This window comes from Solanum verrucosum, unplaced genomic scaffold (genome assembly GCF_900185275.1).
Source record: "Solanum verrucosum unplaced genomic scaffold, falcon-dt-bn FXZP01000207.1, whole genome shotgun sequence".
Lineage (NCBI taxonomy): Eukaryota > Viridiplantae > Streptophyta > Magnoliopsida > Solanales > Solanaceae > Solanum > Solanum verrucosum.
Window position 1 is genome coordinate 360,174 of NW_026019996.1, and position 6,781 is coordinate 366,954.

General features: G+C 31.5%; 1 pseudogene; it reads right to left on the reverse strand.

Annotated features, from left to right (window-relative positions):
* Window positions 1-435: 435 nt before the first annotated feature.
* On the reverse strand, window positions 436-6,721 carry LOC125819294 (xanthotoxin 5-hydroxylase CYP82C4-like; annotated as a pseudogene).
* Window positions 6,722-6,781: the final 60 nt, after the last annotated feature.

Below are 6,781 nucleotides of genomic sequence, written 5' to 3' on the forward strand. Positions count from 1 at the left end.
TTGTGACGAAATATAATTTTAAAGTGATAATATAATTCATCACTGATAATGAATTTTTTTTGTAGTGTGTCTTTTCACAACAACATATAGCACGGTTTATATCATTTGTGTACATTTTTATGCCTTTAAGCAATGATTGTTAATCATATATTTTGAAGTATTTTAATAATAGAAAAATTGAGACTAAGAGTTCTTTCTTCATAATCTAAATAAAAAACATTAAAATCTTACTATCAAATACAATGAAGGAATCAGTGACTTATCCCAAAATTTAACATTTTGATTTTGACACTTAGCTTCAAGCTTTGTTATCTTTTTAGTCTGACAAAATAGTAAACACACTGACACTGCATAGGCATTACTTATTTGATAGTATTAAGCATACAATAGGCCCTCAGGCCTCAACTTATCACACTCAACCTGCATATTCTTTGTTCAAAGATTCTGGTAGAGTTCCACAGCCAGTCTTGGAGAAACAAATGGTTGAAGAGGCTTCACTTTAGGTAAGGCAATGCCTAAGCCCTCACTTAAATCTATTGGTTCCTCTCTTGTCGTTGATATATTGAATCCATGAAGTAATTTTGCTAGCGTCAAATGCACTACTTGACTTCCAAACGTCAAACCAGGGCACATTCTTCTTCCAGAGCTAAACGGAATATATTCAAAATTTTGTCCTCTAAAATTAAACTCTGAATGTTCCTTCAAGAACCACCTCTCTGGTTTAAACTCATTCGGATCTTCCCAAATTCTCGAGTCTCGTTGAAGCTTCCACAAGTTAACAATCAAACGAGTTCCCTTTTTAATATGATAATTACCAACGTAACAGTCTTCGATGGCCTCTCGAGGCCCTGCCAAAGGACCGGGTGGGTAGAGACGTAAGGTTTCTTTTACTATGGCTTGCAAATAAGGAAGGTTTTTGATGTCGGATTCTTCAACCAATCTATTTCTTCCTACATGCTCATCTAGCTCATCCTGGGCTAATTTCAATGAGCGGGTGTCATTTATTAGCATAGATAGTGCCCATATTAATGTCTCTGCAGTGCTCTCTGAGGCTGTCATGATAAGTATCTGCGCAAGTAACATTCTTTTCATGATGGACTAAATCGAAAGTGTGCAAGATAAATTAGGATAAGAAAATATAAACTTATAATTCTTAGTATAATTTTAGGTTAAATTACATAGAGCATATAGTGGTAGTCAGTTAACTTTATCATTGTTCAATATAATTATGTCTACAAAAAATATTTTTCTTTGTTGATTAGGTGAAAAATTATAAATAGAAAAAAAGAATTAATATTTTGGTAAATAAAATTATTAAGGTCAATCATATTTCTTTATTTTGTTCCTTCCATCATTCCTCACTTTTATGAATTATGATACGCCAAATCTGATTCGATGGTGAGTGAAGTAATTTTTTTTCTTCAATTTATTAGAATGGCGTGTTTCATGCCATTAATGAACTTGAAAACAAGAGGGATTTGCTTTATTTATATAAATAAACGTAATGTTGTACACGAAATAATTTTTCAATGGGTGAAAAGTATAGGATATTTGTAACAAATACTTACTCTATTCGTTTTTAGTTGTCACAATTTTCATTTTAGAATAAACCATAATGTCGTTATCCCATTTACTTGTCCATTTTGAAAAATCAGGAAAAAACAATTTTCTTATCTATTATTTCCTCAATTAATAAATTTTGAAAAAGGTAAAACCTCTTTAATGAGTAAATTGATTTTGAAATTCTATCAATTAATAGGAGTAAAAGAGTAAACTCAATACGACAATTATTATTTTCTTAATAAGTGTATCAAGTAAAAAATGGACAAGTAAATAAGAACAGAGAAAGTCTGAATTTTGACTAATATTTTAAGATGTATTTTTTCATCAAGATGAAAAAAATTGCAATTCATAGTATTTTTGGTATAATTTTTTAAAAATATCTAAAATTTTATTTTTAAAAATCAAAGAAATGAAATATAATTTAACTTTAAAAATTAATGAATTTGACTCTAAAAACACGCAACATAACAACTAAAAAGGAACCGAGAGGATAACTTTTAAGCTCAGATTGGGGTATCCAATTATATTCATGACATGGGCCATGGCTATAAGTAACCAAAGCAGTCGAGATAAAGATGGCTTACCAAAGCTGTTGCCTTGATAATGGCATTACGGTCGTATCCAGACTCCATTGTTTCCTCAGGAAGAGTAGAAAGCATCACATCAAAAAAATCAGATTGGTCTGATCCACTAGAATTTGAATCACAATCTTTTCTTTTCTCTATATGTTGTTTTAACCAGCCATCCAACACACTATCAACTTCTTTATTAGTCTGTTTCATTGATTTAATGTATCCACCAATATCCATCCATTCAATCGACGGAATTGCATCAGAAAAAACAAAAGTCCCACCGAGGTACAACACTTTCTTTATTGACTCCTTGAAATTCATCTCCGCCTCAAAACATCCGGTAAATCGCTTCCCAACAAGCATTCTGATGATTATATTGAACGTTATGTTCTCAAACCAACTACTTAAGTTTACTTCACTATTATTATCACTACTACAATTTGAGTACAAGTCTTTTATAGAGCAATTCACTTCTGATGTACGGACGTGCTTTAGCTTCTCAAGACGACTGTTGGTTAAGAGTTCAACAGTTACCATTTTACGAATATCACGCCAGTATAGTCCGTAAGGGGCTAAAGCAAAAATTGCTCCATTGTAGCCTAAGTACTTGCTTAATGCCATGCTTGGTCGACTAGCAAATATTTTATCATTGCCAGCTGTGAAGCAATCTTTAACCATTTCCCAACTGCTGACAACAAGAGCTGGATGGGATCCCAGCTGCAGTTGAAAAATGGGTCCATATTTATCTGTCATGAGTCCAAGGATTCGACAAACAGGAAGATCGCCACTAAGAAGATAGAGGTGACCTGTAAAGGGCAACGCACCTGGAGCTTTAGGTGCAACAGTTTCTCTGTTTCTAGTTTAGTATTTGCAAGCAACAAAAAGGGCTAACAACCAAGCAATTGATAGTGCTAAGAGTTCAGAAAGAAAATACATGTTGATTATATGGTAGCTAAGTAGTGGACTGAAATTTTAGAAGCTATTGAGGTTACTACTAGAGGAGAGTAGATAGTGGGTATTTATAATTGAACTGCGGTGTTAGAAACAGTGTTTTTTTTTTTGGGGCGGCGAGGGGGGGTGGGGTTGTAAAATTAAAAGAGCTAACAATCTGGTGATAGAGACCACACATACAGTGAGATTTTATGTATGATTTTCTTTTATATAAAATAAGTAGTGTATTTATTTATCACGGTTGTGATATAGTGATAAGTACTCCTTCATCATTAACAAGAGGTTTCGATTTTAGTACAAAAAAAGAAAATATGTTGTAACTTCATATGACAATGAAAAATTGATATAGTTTGATAAGTAAATGTAAGCTTTTAGTTTAGCTATAATAATATTTCTACTAAAAATAAGGTATTCTTCTTACCTTCTCTCACATGAAGTTATTATTTCTACTAAATATATAAAAGGAGGATTGAACATTTCATTCATAAAATTGTGGACAACTTAATGTCAAAAAATAGACATAAATTTGAAGGACCCAAAGTGCACCAATATTACAAATATAGAAGATTATTTGTGCTTCATGTAAATAATAAGAAATGGACTTTGAATTTTAATCCAAAGATAAAGAATTATTTAGGGCTTTTTCTCGTTTGAAACAATTCAGATTTTATTTTATGTGGCTTAAAATTAAAAGATGTACAATCTGGGGATAGCGACCTGTAGTCCTATACGGACTTAGGGGTGTGCATGACCGGGTTGGTTCGGATTTTTCAAATATCAAACCAAACTATTTGTGTAAAATTTTTAAATTTATAAACCTTGAGTTGGTTCGGATTTTTCAAATATCAAACTAAACCATTGTGTCGAATTTTTTAATTTATAAATCAAACCAAACTAATAAACCTCGGATTTTTTCAGATTTTAGAATTTTTTCGGTAAAGTTTGCATACAAACATATAATTAACTTGTGCTCCAAATATTTCTTTTGTCCAACCAAAATACAATTATCTAAGGTGTTTCTTAAAAAATAACACAAAATATGAGATGGGTGATGACACTAAAATATTCAATAAAAAATAATAATGAAATCATCATATAAATAAATATTGCAAAGTCATAATGAAATGATCATAATTTAAAAGTACTAAATCATCCTAAAATAAGTTTAATAAGTATTAGTTACATTACTAAATATTTAAGGAAAATCAAAATTAGATTATGTATTTTAATTGTTTAAACCAATGTAAAACTAAAGAACAAATATTCAATATTATTGTCATTCTTAGTGTTGAATTGATTTTATTTTTGCATTATTATTAATTTGATTTTGATTTAAGTTTTATTATAATTATCAACATCTATGAACTATAATCTTTATTGGATCATTCTGAATTCTAAGTTTTAAACTTGAAATCATAGATTAAAAGATAAAAACTATGAAATAGTATAAGAAATATTTTAAAATTATATCAATGTAAATATTTTTATGTATAAAATAAATTTTTAAAATTACATATATAATGTCGGGTTGATTTTTTTTAGTTAAAACCAAACCGACCCAAATGTAGTCGGGTTTTTTTTTCCAATACCAAACCAAGTCAAACCAAATCAGTAGTTGAGTTTTTTGTTTGGTTTGACTCGATTTGCGGTTTGATTCGATTTTCGATTCGATTTTGTACACCCCTATGTACGATCTATAAAAACGAAAAAATTATTGAAAGCATGTTTTGAACTTAGGTATCTTCTTTGGAAAGATGGAAGAATGTAAATCACAAAACACACCATATTATTGTTATTAATTACTCCCTCCGTCCCATTTTATGTGAGCTACTTTGATTCGACACGGAATTTAAGAAAGAAAGGAAGACTTTTAAAACTTGTGGTCTATAATGAATGATAGAAATTTGTGCGGCTGTAAATCATTTCATTAAGGGTAAAATAGACATTTTATAGTCAAATTGTTACTTTATATAGAAATGTGTCATTCTTTTTGGAATTAACTAAAAAGAAAAGTAAGTCACATAAATTGGGACAAAGGAAGCACTACATTAGCCATTTTACTGATCTAACTGAATCAAACCTTCATAAATCATATTCTTTAGTCAAGTTTATCGATGTATCAACACTTTGATAGTGTCTCATGGCCTTGGTTGCAACATTTAAATATATGAAAAATAAATTAATCATAAATAAAATTCAAAGAAACAAATATATTTTATTAATAAAATATTATGGGTGCAAATCTATTTATTCCCTTGATTATTATCTCTTAAGATTTCCTCGTGATTCGAGAATCATTAATGACATATTTCTCAAATTAGGATGATTCGGACTTTCTATAATTCGAGGGTCGTTAGTAGAGTTTTTTCTCGAACTAGGATGATTTGAACTTGATATTCATAGAAGGATGTGTGGATCCTCTTGAAGTATTTGATTATCAAAAAGACTTTGACATCTCTAAATACATTTATTATTATATTCTGGTGTTTTGATGATCCTCACAAATGCAGGGACCTGGTCCTTGGCAGAGTACTTTCGTCCAGATTCAAAGTGGTGCAAATCTGTAAAGTTAGCTTTACAGCTGTCTTGTCATGTTGGTTGGTGAGATGTGCATAGTACTTCACCAAAAAGAAGGGCGAACGAAGTTGTTTGTTTAAGTGGTCAAAACTCTTGTTGGTAACTGATATATATATATATATATATATACACACACACACAACAATAAACAAACAACATTATTCATTCAAGAAGAAACAAAGCTAGCAAGTTTTTTTCAAGAACTCAAGCATCAAAGAACGCAGAAAGGGACATGGTCCCGAAAAGTTTGCGAACAAGAAAAGGACGAAAAGGCAGTTGTCAAAAGGCTGCCAACTCTGATGTGGTTGGTGCACAACCTTTCATGACAACATGCTTTCAGCCAATGGCCTTGTCCCAAGGGTTTGTGTCCACTTTGATACTAGTCTTCTCCAAACACAAACCCAAGTTTTGGCAAACAAAGTTGTGAATTTCTGAAAATTCATAAGCTAAAAAAGAAAAGGCCATCTTCAAGAAAGAACATTGCTCATGCTCAACAAAGGGACCTGATAAAGTGCTGAAACATCTTTGTTGTATTTTGAGTTTTGTGTCTTATGTGCTTAAATTGTAAATCTATTCCTAAGCTATAAAGGAATTAGATCTTTTTCAGTTCATACAAAAAGTCTAAATCAGTCAGGTTGAGTGATTTAGTGGGCAACATTGTTGTTGCTTAGTTGAATTCGAAATCATCTAAGAGTTAGGTGGTTTAGTGGACAACATTGTTGTTGCTTAGTCAAAGTCTAAATCATCAAGAGGGTGGTGATTTAGTGGGCAACCTGTGTGTTGCTTAGTTGAAGTCTAAGTTATCTAAGAGGTAGGTAGCTTAGTGGGAAATAATGTTATTGTTTAGTTGCTTTCTTTGTAGTAGATGTGCTACATTGAGGGGGAAGAGATTTAGTGTTAAATTCCTAGGTTGCAAGAGTTTGTAATCTTAATTGTTTCTCCGTTTGAGTGAAATGGAGTTTGGGTTGAAATCTTGTGAGGACAGGTCATGATTTTCACCGCCCTTGAGCAAGGGGGTTTCCACATAAAATCCTTGTGCAGATTTTACTTTCAGCCATTTACTTTCAACATTTATTTAAGTTAGTGTTCTTGCTGAGTCAAGGGACCTGGTCTGTTGA